This window comes from Xenopus laevis, chromosome 2S (assembly GCF_017654675.1).
Source record: "Xenopus laevis strain J_2021 chromosome 2S, Xenopus_laevis_v10.1, whole genome shotgun sequence".
Classification (NCBI taxonomy): Eukaryota; Metazoa; Chordata; class Amphibia; order Anura; family Pipidae; genus Xenopus; species Xenopus laevis.
The window spans coordinates 154,693,492-154,720,072 of record NC_054374.1 but is presented as its reverse complement, the minus strand read 5'-3'; the positions used below and the strand labels follow the sequence as shown (position 1 = coordinate 154,720,072).

The 26,581-nt window shown below is 36.8% G+C and overlaps 1 protein-coding gene across 2 annotated transcripts in view; it reads left to right on the top strand.

The window, feature by feature from the left end:
• LOC108710006 (contactin-5) overlaps positions 1-26,581 on the top strand; it is a 759,713-nt gene that overhangs the window by 605,333 nt on the left and 127,799 nt on the right. The gene's annotated exons all lie outside the window — the stretch shown is intronic.

Sequence of the window (26,581 nt, the reverse complement as noted above, 5' to 3'; positions counted from 1 at the left end):
AAGCTTTTACTGAATTCTTACAAGCTTGATATCTTAATAAAATTGAACTTTACGCTGGTGATCTGTTTGTAGTTCCACCCAACCCAAAAGGAGCCAGAAGGTCTGTCAAACTGGCGGCCCGCAACCCCCCCTTCTTTGGCCCCCCACATGCTGTCTGCTTACCATATGTAAACTTTAAAAGGGTATCACTACAGAGATTGACTGGCCCCTGCATTGTTTAAACCTCAAATTCAGACTAATCCCCTGTATTGTTCACACCTGTGATCCCTCTGCATTGTTCACACTTGTTCACACCCTCTATTGTTCACATCCTAAAACCCTGTACTGTTCACACCCGAGACCTAATGGGGCACCAGCACTGTGTCACTGTATGTAGTACATATTAGAATGATAGGTTTCCCTGTCTCCTGTTCTTTTCTGCCTTCCCTCCCTGTGTGTGCCATTCTCTGCTTGCCCAGTGCTGCTTGTGTGTGCCATTCTCTGCTTGCCCAGTGCTGCTTGTGTGTGCCATTCTCTGCTTGCCCAGTGCTGCCTGTGTGTGCTATTCTCTGCTCGCCCTATACTACCTGAGGCATATGGATTTAAGGGTATGTTTTAACATGACTTCAATTTTTCACATATGAGTGATTTCCCTGTAGTGAGCACCAATCATTTGGTTTCTTGGTGTGCTACCACCGTTAATGTGGATATGATCTTATAAGTTCTTGTGGTAACATGGGTGTGGTTTACAGTGGGTGCAGTTTAAAAGGGGGAGTGGCCAACACTGACTTCTATTATCGGCTCTCCACCGGTAAAATGTTGGCCCTCAGTACCACAGAATTTGGACTGCACTGGTCTAGGATAATGAGGGCCCATTGCTATCCCCACCTTATCCTTTTTTATCATATTTGGAATATTCCCTCTTTCTTCATGTTGATGCTCCACTTTGGCAGGTGGTAAAGACATGGTATGTTGTAAGTAAAAAATTAGCCCAAAACAGGTAGAACTGGGACTGATAAAGGAGCACATCCCACCTTATGTCACAACAAACGCCAGGGGTATGTCCCCGTATAGAATTGCATCTGTGTGCAGGTTGTTTCTGCACATTGATAACTTCGAGTAAAATTCAAGGCATGAGAACATAAGAAAAAAAGACAAATTCAGCATGCTGTGTTCCAAGCACAAAATATATGTAAATATAGCAAATGCCTGAAAGTCTCCAAAGACTGTTTTGTAGAAATATGCATAACAGCATAAATAGCCGTTAGCACTGAGTATATATGTTAATGACCTAAATAGCCCATAATTAGCCTGTGCCTGATGAAGGGAATTCAGCCCTACTAGAAAATTGCAATTAAACATCTATTCTGGCTAATAAAGAGAATCATTTTATTTCCATTTCTTTTACATTAGAGCATGTTGCTTGTGCATAAATAGCCCTTAAATTTGAGCATAAGAAGCAATGACATAAATAGCCCATTATAATATCTGAGACCATGAGTACATAGGACTCTGCATGAGGCATTGAAGTGTTAGGAAATCATAACAATTTATAAAGGTTTGAACCTAAAATAGATCAAGAGAAAGTTCTTTTACTGAAAAGGGTTGAATTGATGCCAATCCAATATCAATGGATTTGCTTGCATTTGGTGGTACAGGTATGGTACCTATTATCCAGAATCCTTGGGACCTGGGGCTTTCCGGATAATAGGTATTAAGACTACTAGAAAATGTAAACAGTAAATAAACTCAATAGGCTGGTTTTGCTTCCAATAAGGATTAATTATATCTTAGTTTGGATCAAGTAAAAGCTACTGCTTTATTATTATAGAGAAAAAGGAAATCATTTTTAAAAAATTGGATTATTTGATTATAATGGAGTCTATGGGAGAAGGCCTTTCCGTTCAGAACTTTCTGGATAACGGGTTTCCGGATAACGAATCCCATACCTGTACATGTATGGGACCTGGGGTTTTCCAGATAACAGATTTTTATGTGATTTGGATCTTTATAGCTTAAGGGGCAGATTTATCAAAGGTTGAGGTGAATTTTCGAATTCAAAAAATTGGGGATATCAATTCGAATTTGAAAAAATTTTGAAAATGTGAATATAGAAACTTCGATTTTTTTTTAAAACAAATTTCAGGTTAGCCCATGAGGGCTGGGTCTCACCGGGTTTTTTCCCGGTGTCCCGCCAGCCCAGTCAGACCCTGGCCAGGCATAGAAAGTCTACGACAAGTACATCTATAACTTAGTATTCAGTATTCCGAAATCCCTCAAGTTTTTCATAGCAAAAAATTATTTATATTCTTTCATGAAATCAGTATCACTTTACCAAGGAGAGACACACAGACATACAGTATCTGCATTTTTTAAAAAAAAAGTGAAAACACCATCATCTAGAAACTATGGCAGTTTGACAGTGACAAGCAAACCTGGGACACACGGAGCTGCAGGTAAATAAAAATAGGGCAGATTGCATATTCTCAACATTACATGGATGCTGCTGTTTCATTATAATGATTCTCACCGATATGGTGCCGGTGATAGATTTCATAGCTAAGGATGTAGAAGTAAGCAAAAGGTCCAAGGCAGCTGTTTATCATGTTAATGCTGCTCCATTCTAATCATATCATTAGAGCTAATGTCACTGAGTAATGTACAGGCTTTAGATGTAATTATGGTGCAGTTTATGGCTATTCCCTGTTTACTCTTTAAGGTGCTCGTATTTCAGCGTCTTGACTATAGTTTGTACTGCTGCAATTTACAGTGTGGAAAAGAAATGTTTGTGTGCGTGTATTTGCCGTCATACCATTACCTTAATACAAGATAAAAATGATATGATGCACGCACACATACAGGGGTCATTAAATTGTCCATCATTTTGAAAAGCAGCAGTATTGTTAGACATCTGGTGACAAAGAAAAAAAGGACACATGAAAGCAGGCAGTGGAATATTCACATTTATTCATGTGTGTTAATGGCTTTTCCAAAAATGTATAGTGCATTCACTGATCCCATAATGATCAATATAATTTATTTCTATAAAGCCAGCTAAACACAAATAAAACAAGTGAAATGTGTATAAAACACCCTGGGATCTATTTATTGAAACTCAAATACCACTTTTACTGCAATTTGAGAAAAATGCAGCAAAAAACAGCAATCTCAAATTTTTAGAGATGTAAAGCTTATTTATTCAATTCAAATTATTCTGGTTTTTAAAGAGGAAAACTCAATTTTTTAGAGTAAAGAAAAACTCAAATTTATTATGCGCCAAACCTGCTAAAAATCGGAATCCGAAAATACTCCTGCTAAAACCTGTTTGATAATCCAAAAACGGTGCGTTTTTAAGGGGCAGATTTACAAAGGGTCGAATATCGAGGGTTTATTAACCCTCGCTATTCGACCATCGAAGTTAAATCCTACAACTTCGAATATCGAAGTCGAAGGATTTAGCGCAAATAGTTTGATCAAACGAAAAATCGAACAATTAAATCCTTCAAATTGTTAGATTCGAAGGATTTTAATCCATCGATCGAACGATTTTTCATCTCGAAAGTAGCCCATTCGATGGTCGAAGTAGCCAAAAAAATTTTAAGTTTTTTTCCTCTATTCCTTCACTCGAGTTAGATAAATGGGCCCCTAGATGTCAAATCCAAAAAGTTGCATGATTCAATTTGTCACTTGATTTTGTCTCAACTTCTTCCTCCTTCATTTGGATTTATTGTTAAATTAAGGGCATTCAGGTGTGGGAGTTTGGTCAATTTTTTTTAATCTAGTGAGAAAAAAATATAGTGTTCTGAAGTAGAATTTTCTGTAAAAAAAAATAACTTTGAAAATTGGAATGAAAAAATTCAGCTGACCTGATAAGTTCCTAAATAAGTCAGTGGGATGTGTATTCTACGCATTTAATGTTTTTTTAATTGTATTCATCTTAAGTTTTTAAAATAAATTTGTTTTAAAAAGTAAATGAAACAATGTAATCTTGTTGAGATTCTGTTTTCAGATTTAAGTTTTTCATAAATATACTAGTGAAAAAGAGATAAAAGCGGTCATCAGTCAAATCAGTTTCATTTTATTTGTTCCGATTTTAGAAAAACTCAAGTTTGAAAATGAATTTGAAAATTCTTGATGAGTCTCAATAACATGTTGAAAAGTGAAAAGTGATTCTTGGCTTATTGAGATATCATTTGTCATTTCTTGATTGTGAAAATGTTATAGAATTATTGTCAAAAAAGTGAACAAAATTCTCCTAGGCCATAATCGAAAAGATTCTGAAGAATTCTTAATAACGGTTTGAATAGAAGGAAGGAGAGGTTTCAGATGAATCCCCTTCTAATTGTACGGCTCTCAAAAAGCTCCATAAATTACTTTCTTGCTGAAAATACATGTGGACAATATTTGACAAATGCTGGTAAATACCAAAACTGTGCAAAAGAATATATATTTTTCATTCGTTTCAAGTTAATATTTGCAACCATTGATAAATCGGCTTCTTAGGGTTCATTTACTACTTCACGACTTAAATTTACTTTTAGATATTGTATATGCACAACAGTCCTACTAAATTATCTGGGAAGTAGAACTAAAATACAGTTTGTTTTATACATAAATCACCACTACTGATGAGCAAAATTTTTCCTAATTTTCGCATCAAGAATGATGTCCATAGACTAATGGGTGAAACATTTTGTGGCGTGTCAAAAATTTGTGTCGATAAACAATTTGTTGCCCATAGACTTCAATGCATTTTGGCATATTTTCGCTGATTCTCAAATTTTCTCCTAATTGAAATGGATCAGATTTGCCCATCGCCAATCACCACTATATGGGTAAGGCCACAGGAAATAGGCGTAATGGATCTCTGTGGTACCCCAAAGAAGAATTATATCAATCAAAAATTCATTTTCAAAAGAGTTCATTGTATATAACACATACAATGGTGTGAGGGGCCATCACTGAAGAAGGTGGAAGTCAATGTTCCCAAAAAGTACTTGTTTGTCTATTTTGCCTTTTCTGATTGAAAGGTGTATTGGTTAAGCATTTGTCAGCTAGAGTAGGTCAAGGATGAGTGTCAAAGCTACCACTGTCTTATACAGTATATCTGACATTGAAGTGATCAAGTGATTATATTTTGACTTTTTATGGAACCTAATAGTTTTTTTTCAGTTGGCTGCACATGAATGCAAATACTGGCACTTGATAATATCCTATAGAATCCCATAATGCACAAATCAGCAGCATTGTATCTTCAGATGGTTGCTGTCCTACCAACCAATGGCATTGAGGGTTGTTCAGTGCTACTTCTCAGTAAAAAAATTATAACCCACGTTTAAATCATTTTTTTTCTTAAACTTAAACTCAGATTAATTTCCAGCCATCACAGTAAAATGAAACGAGCCGTTTGATAGCTAATGAAATCCTATAAAGAGCCATGTTTTTATATATTTTTTCTCTCCAGCTGGTACATGTGCCTGATTACTGAGTCTTTTATTTCTGGTCAAGTAAATCATGTTTTATGCAGTTTAAAAAGTTTTCATCTATCCAAACAAAGCTGCTCAGCAGAATCTGTAATTAAAATTCTGATGACTTTATAATCCTTCTTGCTGTAGCTTAATATGCTTTCATATCTTATTAACGTCACATTTGGGATATCAGAACCTCTGTGAAAGCACAGGCTTGTATTGTGCAGCACAGTTGTCCTCCATTATTCTTTATGTTTGTAATGTATTTTATTAAGCAATATGCATGGCTGACAAACAATTGCTGTCATAAAGGTTTTATAATATAATTGGATTGTCAGTGTATACAGCAGCTTTGAGCAATGCTTGTTCCTGGGTCAAGTTGCTGTAGGCAACGATGCTTTTTTTAAGGCACATGGTATGTGATAATGCACACAATGGGGCAGATTTATCAAGGGTCGAAGTGAATTTGAGGGAATTTTTGAAGTACAAAAAGTTCAAATTTCAAAGTATTTTCTTGGATACTTCGACCATCGAATAGGATACTACAACTTCGAATTTAATTCGACTTCGATTCCAAGTAAAAATCGTTCGAATATTAGACCATTCGATAATCGAAGTACTGTCTCTTCAAAAAAAACTTTGACTTCAATACTTCACCAAATTAAACCTGCCGAAGTGCTATGTTAGCCTATGGGGACCTTCTACAACATTTTTCTAAGTCTTTACATATAGAATAAAAATCGTTCGATCGTACGCTAAAATCGTTATAATGTAATGTAATAAAACCTAGATTTTTTTGAGATTTGCTCTGAAGCTGCTACATATTCAAATCCAAAAATGCTCCAGCTAAAACCTCTCAAATCATGTAGAAATCAAAAGCAGATGGAACTTTGGAACATGTTTTTTTTACCTTTGAGTTTTTGGGCGACAAGTTGATAAATTGTAATTTTCGTAGCAACAACGTAAAAAAGTTGCACAATTCAAATTTACGCTTGATATAAGTTTTATTGGTAAATTAAGGGGATTTGGGTTTGGGAGTTTGGTCAATATTTTTTTTTTTAAATAAAGTGAAAAAAAGTCAGGTTTTAGTAAATAACCCCCTAAAACTTGACCAGAAAAATTTGAGGCTTCATAAATAAGCCCTGAATTGAATAGAATATACTTTGTATATTTATATTGCAAATAGAATTCCACTAAGCTGAAAATAAATATATATTATTTTGGGTGCTTCAACTGACAGTTATAACCACTTATATAGGAAACACTAGCCTATAGCATTAATGCTTACTGTGCACATGTTGATAAGGCATAGTCAACTTTGCTAAGGGGTAGTTAATAAATAGTCCACTTTATTGAAGCCACATTAGGGGGCAGATTTATGAAGGGTCGAATTTCAAAGTTGAAAATACTTCGACCATCAAATTGAATTACTTCGACTTCGAATATCAAAGTTTTTTTCATCGAATTTGGCCATTTGCGGTCAAAGTAAAATCGTTCGATCAAACGATACGAAAGATTTCAGCGATCGATCAAACAATTTTTCTTCGACTTCAAAAAACTTAGAAAACTGCTCTAGAAGGTCCCCATAGGCAAACATATCACTTCGGCAGGTTTAATTTGGCAAAGTATTGAAGTTGAAGTTTTTTTAAAGAAATTATCGAATGGTCGAATATTGGAATGATTTTACTTCAGGTCAAAGTCATACTATCCTATTCAATGGTCGAAGTATCCAAAAAATTTCTTTGAATTTCAAATTTTTTTACTTCGAAAATTCCCTCGAATTCACTTCGACCTTGATAAATCTGCCCTTAAGTGTTATCCAACACAACCACAAGTAGGGATGTCGCGGACTGTTCGCCGGCGAACTTGTTCGCGCGAACATCGGCTGTTCGCGTCCGCCGCAAGTTCGCGAACGTCGCGCGACGTTCGCCAATAGGCGTTCGCGTCAAAATCGTTCGACCATTCGACCATTCGATCGCTAAAATCGAAGGATTTTCGTTCGAATCGAACGATCAAAGCCATTGGATTGAATGAAATCATTCGATCGAATGGCTTCGATCGTTCGATTCGAACGAAAATCGTACGATCGAACGATTAAAATCCTTCGATCATTCGAATCGAACGATTTTCGGATGTTCGAAGTTCGCAAACTGTCCGCATTTTTTGCCGGTGTTCGCGAACGGCGTTCGCGAACACATTATCGGCGGTTCGCTACATCCCTAACCACAAGTACCTATAAACAGTGTGGAATGTGCACGCCTATCTGTACCTTGCATGTTTTCACTCCTGTTTTTGTAGAATTCAGTTATTGCCATTTGCCTGCTCAAAGTTGTAATATTGTCTACTGCCTCAATCTAAGCAGAGGTCTGGGCATATGTACCAAGGCCCCATGTTGTATTTGGGGAGCAGTAATGCACTTTTGCAAATTTACTAACAATCAAATTACCATTTTTTTCCTTATTTTGGTTCGATTGTGTAAGGGAGTCTGGGTAATAACCCTATTAGTCCCATATACATAAATGTTGGCTCAGATATAGCCCTGTGCATCATTGCTGCAATTTGTTCATGTCAATTTTAATTTTAGGTTTACTGCCATCGAAAATGGAAAGGGATGAATCCAGTGCTTAAAGTACAAATTATTCAACTGCAACATAATGGACCTGCTTGAACTATTTATTTGAGGCAGTAAATAGGCTTGAACAGTTATTGGCTTCAGTCTTTTATACAGTCCCAGCGAGTTGATTATGTTGTTTTAAAAACTGGTTTAACAACTGAGCTTGTGCCTTCCAATAACTGCTATGTCAGGGTCACAACACAAGGCCACTGAAATCTGGAACTTTGTTCAACTGATGGAAATGAGTTGTTGAATTTCTTAAATTTTTTTTAGATGAGACCTGGATGCAAATTTGGGCCATAGGTTTCTTGTGTGTCACTAGTGATAGGCGAATTCTACAGTTCCACTTCGCAGGAAACATTTTCGAATTTCCCGCAAAATTCGGAAAACAACGAAAAATTTGCAAAACTTGAAAATTGATGCCCATGTCAATTTTGACGCTGGTGTTAAAGTCAATGGGTGTCCGAATAGTGTTGACAACATTATTTGGAGTATCATGGAGTATCATCTTCTCCCCTACCTCTTTCTGTCGGAGTTCCTCAAGGCTCTGTCCTGGGACCATTACTATTAAATTAATCAAATTAATCAACTCGTATGGTTTCCACTACCACCTCTATGCTGACGATACTCAGATCTATCTCTCATCTCCTGATCTCAACCCAGTCCCTGCACTGGCTTCCGTTACCTTTCAGAATCAAATTCAAATTAATGACACTGACTTTCAAAGCACTTCATAACTCTGCCCCACCCTTCATCTCTGAACTCATCTCTATATACTCACCCAAACGCTTACTACGCTCCTCTACTGACCTGCTACTCAACTCTTCTCTCATTACCTCCTCACATGCTCACATTCAAGACTTTGCAAGGGCTGCGCCCCTCCTCTGGAACTCTCTCGCACGGTCTGTACAACTTTCTCCCAACCTTTCTGCTTTCAAGAAATCTCTTAAAACGCACTTCTTTCGAGAAGCCTACCCTCACTCTGCTTAACTACCAAACGCAACACCACATACAGTACCACATTTCTCACCCACTTAATTCGATCTTGCCCACTCCCACACCTTGTGTATTACTCCCTTCCCTTTAGAGTGTATGCCTATGCATAGGGCCTCCTCACCTTTTTGTACCTGTATTGATTGTGATGTATGTAACTCCATATGTTCTATGTATATAATTCATGTGATTTAGTTGTATAATCACATTTACTTTACAGTGCTACGCAATATGTTGGCGCTATATAAATACATGTTAATAATAAAATAATAATTTGACTTATTGCGGGAGTTTTGCGAATTTATTCCCCAATGGCGAAACGCGGAAATTCGACGCGACTTTGCGCCAGGCGAATTTAGTCACCCATCACTATGTGTCACCAGTCAATAAATGAAAACATGTAAATTACACCTTTTAAAACACAAATTTACTAGGAGAAAATAATTGTAGCTAAATAATTTTGCAGTATGTCTTATTATGCAGGAACTATAGAACAATATAATAAATGGTGCAAATTTTGCTGCAGGTCTAGTAACCCATTGCCATCAGGAAATTAAATTTACTGGTCAGCTGATTGGTTACTAGACTTGACAGAAGTCATTAGCAATTCAGGGTGGGATTTAAAGTGCAAACCACCATGTTTTGCTTGATTGCTCCCTGCCAGTACTTTTCTGAATTGCCACAGGTCTCTGCACTCCAAAATGGACCACAAAGACCTTTGTGTGCTCCATGAATACAGCACTGCTTACATTCGGCAGAGCATGAAGTGTCGATGGGCACAGGAGCATGCTCAGATTGAAGCGCTGCCTTTTCTACCCAGAATGCCTAGTTTTAGTAAACTCCTCCAATAGAAGTTTCCCTATCTTGTCCCCTGCTGGTGATGTTATTATGCAAATGAAGGGCACACACTAACTTCCAGCAGGTGGCAGCACTACTGAACAGCAGCTAACACACAGGTTTGGCTGATTTGAAAATAGCTTAGAAGGGTTGATAAGCAAGCAAGGAATTTCAACTGAGCATGTGCGAGATTTCAGAGCTACAGTTGGCTGGGAAGATATAGGTAGGAGGAGCCAGTGAAATCCAAGATGGCTGCCTCAGCTAGAACTGCAGGGGAGGTAGGGGAGATCTTGCAGAAGGAATAGTGAGCTGATCATTTACATTATACAAACAATTCTAACTGTTTTAAAAATTGGATTTCTTGAACTTTCACATAGTGTACATGTATTTACTTAGTAAATGATTTTAGTTATGATTGGTGCCCTTTAAGGTGAATTAGAACTAAAGAACTAGGGCAGTAATGTTGTACATTATGTTTTGGGCTTCTGTACCAACCCAAGCACAGATCTGATTCCCTGAATTTGCCCCAATAGCTCCCCAGCTTGTTTTGTGTTGATTCACTGCACATGCTCTGTGCTGCTGCCACTTACTGAGCTTAGGGGCCGACACACAATATACTAAATTTAAAATATGAATCATACAATATAAGTCTGATTGGTAATTAATTCAGGTTATTGGTACATGGCAGTCCAGAAAGCAGCATAATTAGCGTCCGAATTTAATAAACAGCCCTGTAGCATCAATTTATATGATGGATGAACCTCATTTTCAACAACCCTTAAACTTAGCTTCCCAATGGCTGCCCAGTCCACACTGAGCATGTGCAGTGTCACTGACACTCCTAACAGAATGCAATATGGGAATCTATTGTGACAACTTTGAAAGCCTGGATCATTACTACTACTATAGAGATGATGAACTCTTAGGTTGGTTCAGTAAGTTCAGTTTATAAAATATGGCATTTCTAGCAATATTTATTCTTTAAAGTTTAGTTCTCCTTTAAGTTGCTAGGACCAGTAACTCAAATAAAACAAAGCAGCACACAATGAAATAACAAACAACACTATGTGGCTTATTTTATAAGAAAATTGTATTTTGACATTTCTCTATGCTCCCTCTACAATGCTGTTGAATACCAGATCATAGTGCAAATATATATTTCATGAAACACTTTATCATTGTGTAATTTGTTTGAAAAAGTTACCCGTGTTTAACTATATTAGACTTCAACATGTTGTTGGTGGGTTCCTGAAAAAGAGCCATCTTATTATGGAGATTAAAAAAATTGATCGAAATCAATAGCAGTGAATAAATGCATAATCCTGCCTGCAAGGTGTATAAATTGTACCTTAGTTTGCAATTTAGTTCCAACTGTGCAGTAAAAGATTAAGGACATTTTTTTCTAATTTGAATAACATCTTTTTCTGTATGTGGCTTGAAATCGCTATTCATTTCTAGCTAGGTTTTCAACGAATAACTATATTCTTTGTGCTGAAATATGCATGATATCTAGTTAAGTATGTAAAATGCATGCAAATATATGCAGTTAGCCCAGCCAATTCTCCCTTTACAGTAAAGGCACTAATGATGCATAAGGAATATACAATTTTATTTTTGGATATTGAATCATTTGTGTGCCCAGTTGCTAAATTCTGATTTGTCAACAAACAGACTCCATGGGACTTATTTACGAACTGAAAATGAAATAAATATCTGCAATGGGTAACTGTATGGTGCAATGAAGTCTAAAATTGTCCATGTCAAACAGAAATTCGAATTCAAAAAAGACCAACTGGAATTAAGTAGAAGTTTTTTTTGGTTGAATAGGTCAGTTTTCGATCAAATAGGTCCTTATTTGGCCAAATTTGAATTGTACGAATCAAAGGAATAGCGCATTCGTTCGAATTCGATTCAAAGTTTCCCCCCCCAAAAAACTTTGATTTTTCAAAGCCCACCAATTGACTCCAAATAGGTTCTAGGAGGTCCCCCATAGGCTTAAACAGCAAATCGACAGGTTTTAGATTGCGAATTATCAAAGTTTAATTTTTAAAGAGACAGTGCATGATAAATTTCGATATTCGAAGTGCACAAAAAATAGCTTGAAATTAGAATTTTTTCATTCTAAAATTCACCTCGACCTTTGATAAATTTGCCCCTAACTGTTGTGTTATTTATTAAGGTCCAAATTTATCTCAATATCGGCTGCTACAAACTCTGATCTAACCTGCTCGGGTTAGATTTTTTCGTGAATTTTCCCCGAAATCTCCAAATTTTTCTGAGTTTTCACCCAAAAGCTCTGAAAACATAGTGAAATTGCCCGAAACCCCCGACACAACCAAAAATCAATGGGACTGTTCCCATTGACTTTTATGCAACCTCGACAGGTTTGAGATGCCGTGTTTTTATGTTCGGGCTTTTCAGCCCTCGGGGTTTAATAAATTCCAAAAGATTTTTGATTTTTTAAAAGTCAGATTTTATAAAAAAAAATCACAAATTTTTCGGATTTCGAAGGAATTTCGGGTATTCGGAGCTTAGTAAATAACCCCCTTAGAGTCTTCCAGAAAAGACAGCATTTAAAACGTATTAGTCTCTGTGTGTGTGTGTGTGCGTGTGTGTGTTTAAAGGGGTTGTTCACCTTTAAGTTAACTTTTAGTATGTTATAGAATGGTTAATTCTAGTCAAATTTTCAATTGGTCTTAATTTTTTCTTCTTTTTCCCTTTATCACAAACTACCTAAAGCAGCAGCTAGTAATGAGTGAAACTACCTATTTTGCCCCAGCAAAAAATGCAAAACTGTTGAAAGGTTTGAAAAATGGTGACATTTTTCAAAATTGCACCAAAGTTTTGCCAAAGAGTCAGTCAGCATTTATTTTATTTTTTCCTGTGTTGTTTCTTGCGCCAAATATATTAGTCAAATGGTATTTATTACTTTATTACACAAATGAGGAACCAGTTAATGAAGGTTTCCTGCTTAATAGTCCCAATTCTAGTAATACAGCTAATGATGCATGTGGGGCCAGATAGTATTCATCCCAGGGTAATTAAAGAGCTTATCTCTGTGATTGCCAAACCTCTTTACTAAATTTTTCAGGATTCATTGAGGTCTGGCATGGTGCCCCTAGTGGGGTTTTTAAAAAAGGGATCCCATTCACAGCCTAAAAACTATATGCCGGTTAGTCTGACATCAGTGGTAGGAAAGCTTTTCGATAGGTTATTAAAGGATACGATCATGAACTTCATTGCAAATCATAATACTATGAGTTTGTGCCAGCATGGTTTCATAAATAATAGATCTGGCCAGCCTATCTTAATTTCTTTTGATGAGAAGGTAAGCAGGGACCTCCATTCTGGGATGGCAGTAGATGTGATCTACTTAGACTTTGCTAAAGCATTTGATACAATGCCACACAGATGGTTACTGGATAAATTACAGAATGTTGGCCTGGAACATAGTATTTTTACCTGGATAAAGAACCAGCTAAAAGATAGATTACTTTCATTTGAAGCAGAGTAGGTGGTTCTTCACAGTGAGGACAGTGAGGTTGGGTTATACCCTGCAGGGCAATGTTGGGATGGCTGATTCTGTTAATGCTTTTAAGAGTGGCTTGGATGATTTCTTGGCAGGCATAATATCAAAGGCTATTGTTATAATAAACTCTATAGTTAGTATAGATATGTGTACAGTACAGTATGTATAGTTTGTGTGATGGTATGGAGGGATGTGTGTATAGATGCTGAGTTTCATTTGGAGGGGTTTAACTTGACTATGTCTTTTTTCAACCTGATTTAACTATGTAAATATGGTGAAATTCTGCCACTCACAAAAATGCTCATTTTGCCGCAAATCTGTATCATGCAAAACAATTTTCTCATCCCTAGCTGCAACTAAGAATTGTTAGGAATCAATCCAACTTACTGAACAATTTGATTGATTCAGTATATATAAATCAATACAGATATTTATTACTGTTCATTCCTTTTGAATTCCAATCCAGCCAATATAACAACTGCTTTGGTATGTTGAATCTCATGAAACACTTTGGAGAATGCCCCTCTTTTTAAAGTTGTTTTGTTAAATAAATACAGTTCACTATTTATTGAGTTAATCTTTGTCAAAAACCAAAAACCACCAAATTCTAAATTCGAATCCGAGATTCATCATTCCCCTTCCCTGGAATTTGATAGGTCGCCACCTAAAACCTACTGAGTTCATGTAGAAGTCAGTGGCAAAGGTCTCCTGAACTATTTGAAGAAGTTAATAGCCTTCCTGACATTCTAGCTTTTTTCCAGAGAGAAACATGATTCGAATTGTGTTCAAATTTGATTTGAATTTGCTTCAAGTTTTCAGGTCTGTAACATTCGATCAAATTTTAGACATTCAAGTTTTTTCTTAAATAAGATACCATTTTAATTTTGAGGTCATTTAAGTACATTTGACATAAAACAAACCTCTATGGTTAAACCTTTTATAAATATGCTGCCTAATGTAAAGGGTATAAGATGTATTAACAAGGAATGGAATGTTATAACATAAGAAAATCCACAAAGGAATTTTTTTTATTGTGTATTTTATGGTTTACCTGCATGAGAAGTAAAAGAGAAGTTAGGATTTCACCTTTTTAGTTGTTTGCTCTCCCGATTGAAAATGAACAAAAAGTGCCGGTAGATCGTAAATAGATATGAAATTTGATTATCATTAAAAATAAATGTTCTTCTTGAGATATCCTTATTCTGCTGTATAATGTTGCTATTTAGAATATTTCCAACTCTGGGTCATTTGGCATTCTGTGGATATTTCATGCCTGATTTGAAACGGCTTCCCTTAATTAATTCAGGACACCTGCAACCTTTAATTGATTTGGCAGTGACAATAATTTGCTGACATCTATCCAACTAGTTTTCAGCAGTAATTTTGTAGTCCTTTCTTGCAATGCTTTTTTGAGTTTCTGAGAACCTTCATTAATAGGCTTAAAAATGTTTGATGTTTTAGAGGTTTTCTCTACTTCGTATATTTTTTTAAAAAAAAAACTCAAATGTTTGATTATCTATTATCTGAATAGAAAAAACTCGAATATAATTGTAGAAAAAAACTCAAATGGGAGTTTATCAGCTCAAAAAACTCAAAAACAATCTCAAAGAAAAACTCAAAATAACTCAAACTGCCTTGGATTTTGCCTAGAACAAATCCCATTGACTTTTACATGTACTCGGAAGCTTTTAGAGGTTTTTTTTGTGCTCAATATACAGTATACCAGACATTTGAGTTTTTGACAATATAACTCAAAGAAATTTGAATTGTAGCAAAAATTTTAATTCAAACATTGATAAATTACCCCCCTAATGTAGATATAATTATAGATCTCAACAATGTGTTGTGAAAAGCAGATTTTTCTTTGATGCACAGCAAGTTGGAGTTGGAGTTGTTTGTATGTGCAGCACTAGACTCGCATAGGGTCACAATGATTATTTTATTCCAGAATGCCCCTATTTACTCAATACATTTTTACGTCGCAATAGGGAGATTGCCTTTACGTTACTAATGAGCAGACTCAAGCATCGAGGCAGGAAATGTCATATGTATGAGTTATACTTCTATGTGAAAAGTGTTCACCCACTGGTGTTTACTTGTGATCTTGGGTTTAAATAGAATTAATATTTACATGGAGATAAAGGCGTATATGTAGTCAGTTATAATATCATGATGGTCATCATTATTAAACAACCCAGAGTACATAAAGGCAATGAATAACTAAAGCCTCAGTGTCTCTTCCTTCATTAGTGCTTTTAGATGTTTCATGTGATTGAATCAAAATCTATAAAAAGGAAGGGACTTTCTGGGATAGTGGATTGCCAACCTAACTCATTACACAGTTTCAGCTTAATCCTTAGCTTTACATCTATTCATACATGGTTCTAATTAGTCCCTTATTACTATGGTAACTGTAGATATAAACTGCCAAGGCTGGGATGTGATCTTGTGGTGAGAAGGCTGGTCATGATGGCAGAACTACTAATAGCTTGTCACAAAACCAACTTTTTGTCGGCTAATTATCTATTAATAAGCATGATTGCTTTCTGGGCAAAGCCACTCCCAGTTAGGACCAGTAGTAACCAAGTTTGTAATAGGAAGATGTGCAATATTTTGAAAATAGAATGCATGTAGGCATCAATGTGAGATACATATAAGAGCAATAAATAGCAAAAAAACAACAATAATGAGAATCAAATACTATAAAAAAGGTCATGTCATTTGTCATGTCTCAAAGATTACTGTTACATTAAGGCGGTTATTTACTAAGCTCCGAATACCCAAAATTCCTCGAAATCCGAAAAATTCGTGATTGTTGTTATAAAATCGGACTTTTAAAAAAATCACAAATTTTTTGGAATTTATTAAACCCCGGGGGTAAAAAGCCCGAATATAAAAACACGGAATCTCAAACCTGTTAAAGTTGCATAAAAGTCAATGGGAACAGTCCCATCGATTTTTGGTTGTGTTGGGGGTTTCGGGCAATTTCACAATGTTTTCTGAGCTTTCGGTTGAAAACTCTGAAAAATTCGGGGAAAATTCACGAAAAAATAGTGAAAATCTGAGCTTTTCCCACAAAGGTGATTTTTGGGAAAATGTAATAATAAATAAGCGTTAAAAACCTGAGCGGGTTAGATCGGAGTTTGTAACGCCAATATTGAGATAAATTCGGACCTTGACAAATAACCCCCTAAGAGATTTATCAAACACTTCTGCCTTTTAAGAGTCTGACTTGCTCAAATTCCTTTAAAAATGACTTTTTACTTGTTATTGAAAAGAAAATGAGTGAAGATAGGGCAACGCACATTTATTACAGAAGCTGGTGCCGTAAAACAAATAAATAATGCGAGGCGAGTGTAAATTAAGACATTTTGTCCTTCTTGGTAGGAAGGAAATTTATCATCTTGATTTCATCTGTGTATTTGGTAATAGCCTTTAAATAATCACTTGGAGTACATCCCCCATAGTAATGCACTTATGAGGGAATGTAATATTTTATGCTAACTCAAAAATCATTTGCAATTCATTCGCAATGTGAATTAGGGGTCCATTAACAAACAATTACATTTCAATTTTCTCCATGAATCTGTAAAAATTTGTGTTTTTCTAATTTTTTTCATAAGCTCTAAAAAAAGTGTAAAAACCACAAAAACCTCTAATACAAAAATGCTCCAGGATAAAGAAGTCAAAGGGAGCTGCTCTGATCTGATTGGTTTTTAATCAATTCGGACTTTTAGAGGTGTTTATATTTTTTTTTCACTAGGCATTGTCCAAAAAAAAAATCAAATTTTTAGAAGTTTTTGAGGTATTCTGGTATTTTTCTAGATCATTCAGCGCTTTTTTCATTCCTACTTTTTTCATGACAATTGTGGTTTTAGAGCTTCTGAGTGCAGTCTTTGATAAATAAGCCTCCACTTGGTCGAGTGAAACATTTTGCCTTTGCAAACACCTACAAAGTGCAAAATGCTAAAAAAAAAAAAAAAAGTGCAAATGTTTTTACTCATAATGGATTGTTGATTCCTAGTATTCCATCCTTCATATAAGAGATAACATGTGGGTGAAACATAGATTGTCATGCCTCTTACTCACTCACTAGGCTAAATATTCCCACAACATGAACTTCACATCTGCTAAAACCATTATTGGGGAGAGCATCGTGCAGAGTGGTTTATTGGGTGCAGTGTTGCATTGAGCACTGTGCTAACAGGTAAAATGTACAGTGCATTTACGTTACCTTTAACCTTGTGTTATCACTTAGATGTATTATTCTGTCCTTGAGCTGTTTCCATTGAATATTGCAACATCTGTTCCTTTATATTCTTTTTTGATCTTCTTAGTGGAGTGACATACCTAATATTGGGTTAATATTTTACATTTGAGCAGCCTTTGGTCTTTCTGGGAACAGGGCATTTATTTTCAATCATTTAGTTATGTGCCAATGTTTTTTTGTTCTACACATCTTGGAAGGAGCTAAGTTTTGGGATCATGAAAATGTACACAAGCACCATGATGCTTGTATTTTTTTTAGATAGGTTAATCTCCAACTGAAGTATGGGAATATATCTGAAAGTTCTTATGTATATGTAGCACTATAGTAAATTGAGTGCACCTTACTCTACTATAAGCTTCACTCCCAGTACATATGCTCCGGATGAGACCTTAAAACCTTAGGGAGTAAGCCTTCACATCGATGTGGAAGCAGGGTGTAGTGCAACTGTAACTGTATTCAGGGTGCAAATAATTGGGCGCCAGTGGTTCTTATAACTTAACCATAGAACAGATGTATTGAGCACAATATACAATCCTCAGTGGAATGTACATAAACCAGAACATTTGCAGGTTCATACAGTACATTGAATAGGCAGTACTCACAACACCTTTGGTCAGTATGATTCTCCTCAGAGATAGGAACAATACATGCAGCTTTGAGGAGGTACACCCAGCCTTTTCCCTAAGTGGAACCTGAGGGGAATACTCTCTAACCTAGGTCTGTACACTTAGTCCCTACTTCTGGGCAATTAGTACCCAGAATCTTAATCCCACTCACAATCCTCGGAGGAGCCTAAAGCTGCTCAGCTAAATATCCTGAGTGCCTGTCACTCCTAGAGTGACCTATAAAGGTGAGTAGCCAATCCTTACTAGACCTGACCTTTTTAGGTTCCACTCAAGCTCTGCCTCCTGCACAGGCTGGAGCCAGCACAAGATGGACACTGAAAGCATGGCTTCAGAGCCTTTTATACTCTAGCACAATGCCATCTACTGGTCACTGTGAGAAACAACATGGGGCATAGCTTAAAGCAGGAATAGGAAACAGTTACCCCTCCCAACTGTATTTGAGAACCCAGTTAAGTGTCTATAACACTAGGGAAACTGCCTGCTAAATAATACTGGGGATGGCTATTCTACACATCCCTACATATATATTAATAGGAAACAACTACAGAAGAAATTAGAATAAATCATGACCTTTCTGAAGTTTCTTATGTTTCTGAAGCTGCCCATACATTGGCCATTATATAGGTCCAGTTTCGTCCCCTATAGACTTTGTTAGCAGTCTGGGTATGGTCACCTCTGGTGGCCTGTCTGATTGATACATGGCTGAAATGCAGCCTGTGATGCCAGGACTGCATCAGCACCTTAATATGGTTTTCACTCTATAGGTCTGCATAGGCATGATCCCAAATCTCAGCTCCTTACACACTATTCAAACTCACCAAATGAGCATATCTATAAATGTATTCCCAGCTTAAGAAATAACAGATCATAGGGCAAGAGATGGGACACTTTTACAGGCTAACATTGCCTTTACATTACAAAAAAACTGTACAAGTGATGTTTGTATGTTTTTGTTCTCTCGTTAAAGAAAGACATTCTGGGAAACATACATAAGATTAAAAGCACTAGCTATGCAAAAATATTTTACAAAAAGTTTTGAACAAAGAGTTGTCCTCAGTCATAGATGGAACAGTCAAAAAGTCAGCCAATTAGTGTTTTACCATATGGTAAACAGCAATAAATAGGCTTCACTTAAACCCAGTTGAATCTAAACATATCATGTTGTGGTTGAATATTAAGGGTATAGGAATAAGGGTTTATTTAAAGGAGAACTGAAGCCTAACTAAAGAAGGTAGAAATGTTGTACATTAAGGGGCAGATTCACTAACTTCGAGTGAAGGATTCGAATGAAAAAAATTCGAATTTCGAAGTATTTTTTGGGTACTTCGACCATCGAATTGGTTAAATTCGTTCGAATTCGAACGAAATCGAACGATTCGAAGTAAAAATCGTTCGACTATTCGACCATTCGATAGTCGAAGTACTTTCCCTTTAAAAAAAACTTCGACCCCCTACTTCGGCAGATAAAACCTACCGAAGTCAATGTTAGCCTATGGGGAAGGTCCCCATAGGCTTGCTAAACTTTTTTTGATCGAAGGATTTTCCTTCGATCGTTGGATTAAAATCCTTCGAATCGTTCGATTCGAAGGATTTAATCGTTCGATCGAACGAAAAATCGTTCGATCGAACGTTTAGCGCTAAATCCTTCGACTTCGATATTCGAAGTCGAAGGATTTCAATTCGAGGGTCGAATTTCGAAGTATTTTTAACTTCGAAATTCGACCCTTAGTGAATCTGCCCCTAAGTTTTGTGCTTCTGTAGCAGCCCCAAGCACAGCCGTTTAGCAGTAAAGATTAGTGATGGGTGAATTTGCGCCGTTTCGCTTCGCCGAAAAATTTGCGAATTTCGCGAAATGGCGAAAAATTCGCGAAACGGCGCCAGCGTCTCGTTTTTGACGCCGGCGCCCTTTTTTTTGATGCCGGCGCCCGTTTTTGACGAATTTTTGCAGCGAATTTTTGCGGGCGTTTGGCAAATTTATACGCTGGCGGCGAATCGCGCAAATTCGCCGCGAATTCGCGCCTGACGCATAAATTCGCCCATCACTAGTAAAGATCTGTGTCTCCAAAGATGCCCCAGTAGCTCCCCATCTTCCTTTCTGCTGATTCACTGCACGTGTTCTGTCACTGACTGATCTTAGGGACCGACTCAAAATATACTGTATATACAAAATATACAGTAATTACTAAATGGCAGCTCAGAAATAAATTTAATTAGCATTAGAATTTAATTATTAATAATTGTATCAGCTTATATTACAGGCCAACCTCATTTTCTACTTGATAATTTGCAAAGACCCCTAAACTTAGCTTCTCAAAAGCTGGTCAGAGCCCACTGAGCATCACAGACACTTTCCAAGATGGTGACCTTCTGCGACAAGTTTGCAGTCATGGATCACTGTTGCTGTTAAGATGCTTAGACTGGTAACAACAGGTTCAATATAAAATATATGGCATTTTTAGCCATATTCATTTTTAGGGTTTAGTTCTCTTTTAAACCAAACAGATACATGATACCCCTTCTCTTTAAAGCTTATTGTCAATTCTAGTTTCTAGATCTAGATTTTTTTGACAGGCATGGTTTCACAGCAAAATTTCACATCAGCTATTTTTTTTCTCAGTATTGCGGTGACAGTTTGATGTGAAAATTCTTGCCTGTAAAAAACAAGCAAGAAAATGTCTCAAAGATGGCAAAAAAAAGTGTGGAAAACTTGACTTCAATGTATTTTGCTTGGAAAAAATACATTAATAAAATGCCCCAAATTTTCTGGCAAAAAACCCCCCAAAAAACAGGACATATTCGTTAGTCATCTCCAAATGACAGAAAAAAAGAGAGGCCAGTTCTTTTTGTAGTTTGAGATGCTGTAGCAATTTGCCAGGGCCTGCATTCTGCAGACACATTTTTATTATTACAAGTGACAGGCAGATCTTATTTCACTTCAACAAAAATTTGTGAAATGGCAAAAAATTTGCTAAATGCATTGAAGTCAATGGGATGTTTTTTGCACAACAATTTTTCAAACAATGCAACTTTTTTTTTTATTTTACTGTCTATCGTAGTTTTTTTTCTTGGAGAAATGCAGCAAAATATTTCACTCATTTTCACTCCAGCAAATATTCCTCATCTGTAATTGAATTATAGTTTGGTAATGTACAGTAGGCTTGGGCAGTCAATCATACACCAAAAACTGCTCCATTTACACAGAACATATCTGAATATTAATGAGCAATGAATTTTAAGTTTTATTTTTTATTCTAATTCACCATCATGAAAAAGCCTTACTGTCTTGCACATGAAGGTTTCCACTGAATATTCTTAAGAATTCCTGTCTTTACTGTCATAAAACTAAATTCAGAACTTTAATTCATTATGGTCATAAAGTGGAAGATTCCACTTCACTTCAAATTCAGAATATCTTGTGGGAAACAACAAACAAAGGAACATTTGCCATTAAAACCAAAGTCATATCCACCACTGATCCCAAGATCACATATTTCTGGAAAATTAAGTCATGCAAATTCCTGCAGTTGTTTATCATGTCTTACCCATGGGAAAATGAGAGTGCAATTAAATAATAATAATACCTCCATCTATTTCAAAGACAAATGAATCTATTACTTTACAATTACACTTTAATGTTCGTATCATGCTTATATTGCTTCTCTTAATACCATAGTAGTACAAGCTAAAATTTGAGCAATAGAGTTAACAGAGCAACTTTTATCATACTAATCCAATTTCCTAAAAACACGTTAATATAATCTGATGCAAAATAAGGATGATAATATAAAAATTGCACTTGATGGTAATAGTCATTCTTAATTGCTTGCTACAGGCTAAATTGGTAATTTTAGGGAAATCAGCCGAACACAGCACTGATGCTTTTAATAATAAAGCAAAACTCTGACACCCACAAGTACATCAGAATAAAAATTAATGTACAATCGTTCCATTTAAGTGAAAGAACAAGGAAAATTGGCTATATTTTTATAAGTATTATGGAATTTTACTATCATTTTTTGCCATTTAGATTATAATTGTGATCACAATTCAATTAAGTGACATCAAATTAATATCATAATAGTTTTGTTGCTTCAACTCCTATCTGCCCTTTCTGTTATCCACCTCACTATAGGATGTGCTTGCAATAAGCCTAGCTACATATTTTACTCCAAGAAGTATTTATCAGGAGAATGTAAGTTCAAATTTAAATTATTTTTAGCAAATTTTTGTTTGCCTTTATCTTATGCATATTCCAGACTGTAGTTGTAGAAAAAAAGTTACAATTCGACTTACTACTCCATATTACAAAATGGTTGGTCTGTTGTAAGGGATAAGGTAGGGGGCGCTGTGTAGGCAGATGAGAAATGGGTGAGTCTTTCAGGCAGATACTGGGTGTGCACACAAGGAACTGAACGGCAGGTCAGGAACAGGGAGACGAGGATGTAGAATCAGTAATGGACTGGAAGAAGAGGGTGCTGAGTCAGAACAGAAGCAGATTGGAAGGAATAGATGGTGCGGGCGTAGATCAGAACAGGCTGGGGACTGGATAGCTGAAGGACTAGGAAGCAAGAGGACTGGATAGTAGGAAAAGGAAAGATAAGGGTCAGGCTTGGTAGACAAGATTCAGACAAGAAAAAGGAAAGAAAGGGCAAGGTGCAAGGTAAGGTCAAGACATGATCAGGATTGGAGGGAGAATCAGAGCAAGATTCAGAATAGCGAGGAAGACAAGGCAGGGCAAGGTCAAGGAAAGGTTAAAGCAAGGCAAGATAAAGGTCAAAACAGGACTGGAACCAGAGCAGGAACAGGCTAGGAAAGGTTTAATACAAGACAGGGCAAGGCAGGATAAGGCAGAGAAGGGTTCAGGCAAGACAGAAAAGGTTAGCTAGGAGTGATGCCACAGTGCTATTTTAGGTAAATCTCAGGCAAGAGTGTGAGGTGGGCTGGCCTTAAATAGGGCAGAGTCCGCCCTGATTGGCTGACTCCAAACCACCAATCAGGCTGCTGCTGGGCTAGGGCTGCAAAGGCCATGTAATAGATAGTGAGCGACCCTGCAGGCTGTTCACCTGACCCAATGGTTAAAGCACAGAGACAGAAACCCAAAGTTCCCTGGCTCAAATCCCAGCAGAGCCTGACATCTGTACGTAGTGATGGGATAAGGTGCTTCTATCCAATATTTGAATTAGAGGTATTAGAGTGATTAAAATTTTTAAATCGGAAAGAAAAAACAATGTGACAAAATCGAGCATCACTTCCAATTGTGCGACTTTTTCAAACTGATGCTCCAGTTGTCGCCTGAAAACCTAAAATAATTTGGATTATTGATCAAAGCCAATGCTAAAAGCCCAAAACTTTTGAGAACCATGAAGGCATAAAACATGCAACAAAGGTTAAAGGAGAACTATACCCTAAAAATTAATAAGGCTAAAAATTCTATATTTTATATATCTAACTTATTGCACCAGCTTGTCAATAGCAGTAATGATCCAGGACTTTAAACTTGTCACAGGGGGTCACCATCTTGGAAAGTGTCTGTGACACTCACATGCTCAGTGGGCTCTGAGCAGCTGTTGAGAAGCTAAGCTTAGGGCTCGTCACTAATTATCCAGCAGAAAATGAGCTTCCCCTGTAATATAAGCTGATGCTACAGGTTTGCTGATTATTAAATTCTGATGCTAATTGCACTGGTTTCTGTGCTGCCATGTAGTAATTATCTGTATTAATTACTAATCAGCCTTATATTGTGACATTTCTATTCTATGTGTACTGTATATTGTGAGTGGGTCCCTAAGCTCAGTAAGTGACAGCAGCACAGAGCATATGCAGTGAATCGGCAGAAAAAGAGATGGGGAGCTACTGGGGCATCTTTGGAGGCACATACATTCCCTGCTAAAGGGCTGTGGTTGCCTTGGGCTGGTACAGAAGCCCCAAAACATAATGTACAACATTCTAACCCTATATATTTAGTTAAGCTTTAGTTCTCCTTTAAAGGGACCATCTGCCATTGACTTTTACATGATTTCGACAGGTTTTAGTTAGAGTAATTATAGATTCAAAGTGGCTGATTGAGGGTTTTTTTTAAAGGGAAAGCTGGAATTTTTAGAGGAAAAACTTGAATTTTTCAAGATTTATTATGCTTCAAAGTTGCTAAAAATCCAAATCCGAAAATACTCCAGCTAAAACCTGTTGAAATCATGTAAAAGTCAATGGCAGATGTCTCATTAACAATTTGAAGATGTTTCTTACCTTCATGATCTGCGAGGGTTTCGGGTTGGTTTTAGTAAATAACCTAACCTAGTTAAAAATTTTAATTTTTTCTCTCTAAATATTAACGTTATTTCAACCCTAAAATCTGGGAAATTTTAGTTTTAATAAATAACCCTGATGTGTAGAATACAAATTCAATCAAGCTATTAAGCTTCAAATTATTTGTTCTATAAGCAAACATTTGAATTTGGTAAATCTTCAAGTTGATTCAAATTAAAAATTTGCTTGCAATCAAATTGCCATTTTTTCCATAAAACTTGGGGTTTTCCTATATTTCTTAAAAGCTCAAAAAATTCGAAATTTATTAAGTGAAAAAGACAATAATTTTTAATACCAAATTTCACAAGTATAAGTTGTCGAGGTACTGTAGAAGTCAATGGAACCTCTGCTAATCTTATTGGACCGCTTTTAATCAAATTGGACTTTTAGAGGTTTAAATATATTTTTCACTAGGAATTGTCATTTGTCAATTGTCAAGTTTTCAAGGTATTTGTATTTTTCAGCGTATCATTCAGTGGTTTTTTTTCATTCATACTTTTTTATTTGGATCTTCTATTCAATTCAATTACATTCATGTTTTAGGGGCCGTTTCACAAACGGTCGAATATCGAGGGTTAATTAACCCTCGATATTCGACTGGGAATTAAAATCCTTCGACTTCGAATATCGAAGTCGAAGGATTTTAGCGCAAATAGTGGGATCGAACGATCGAAGGATTATTCCTTCGATCGAACGATAAAATCCTTCGATTCGACTGGGAATTAAAATCCTTTGACTTCGAATATCGAAGTCGAAGGATTTTAGCGCAAATAGTGTGATCGAACGATAACAATAAAATCCTTCAAATCGAACGTTTCGAAGGATTTAAATCCAACGATCGAAGGAATATCCTTCGATCAAAAAACGTAGGCAAGCCTATGGGGACCTTCCCCATAGGCTAACATTGAGTTCGGTAGCTTTTAGATGGCGAACTAGTGGGTCGAAGTTTTTTCTTAAAGAGACAGTACTTTGACTATCGAATGGTCGAATAGTCGAACGATTTTTAGTTCGAATCCTTCGATTCGAAGTCGTAGTCGAAGGTCGTAGTAGCCCATTCGATGGTCGAAGTAGCCCAAAAAACACTTCGAAATTCAAAGTTTTTTTACTTCGAATCCTTCACTCGAAGTTAGTGAATCGGCCCCTTAGAGTTTGCGTGTTTAGTTTGATCTTTAATAAATAATCCTCCACAATTCACAAATAATTTTTTTTATAAATACAGGAAGCTTCCGATTTAGATGAGTTATCATCAATGAAAAAGCAGAAGGGCTAGTATCAAAGGCATCATCTGCCAGGATAGGCTCAGGTTGGGCAGAATTCACAGTGAAACGGTTACCGTGAGGGTCTGGACATTTATGTGGATGTACTATTGCTGATTGCAACTAGTGATGAGCGAATCTGTCCCATTTTACTTCGCTGCAAAATTTGCAAAACTGCAAAAAAAAATTTGTCAATATACATCAACATTTTTTTACACGCAACAATTTTTCTCACTCCAAATGCATTAAAGTCAATGGGGTTTTCTTGTGGCGACTTTTTTGTCTTGCCAACTTTTTTGTCCACATACATTAATGTTGTGAGGAGCGCGGTCCAGTGCGTCCTCCCTCGCCGGCGTCCAGTCCAAGATGGCGGTGCCCAGGGCGGGCCACGTGGGTCTTCCTCTTTGGTGCCTCGCCTGGACGCGGCGGATTTGCGCCTGCGCCAAGACGCCAGCGCGAAGACGCCAGCGCCAAAACGTACAGCGTCAACACGCAGCGTCAGCACGCAACGCATGACGTCACTGTGCACGTTTTGGCGCCAAAGAATTGTTTAAAAGGCCATTTGTGACTCTCTGCCTTTGCCCGTGAATAGGTTCAACTTCATTGTGTTCCTGGGTGCTATTATCGTGTTTGGATTCTTGTTATTTGACCTCTGCCTGTTCCTGTTAACGACTACCTGCTGCCGGAACTGATCTCCTGCCTGGCT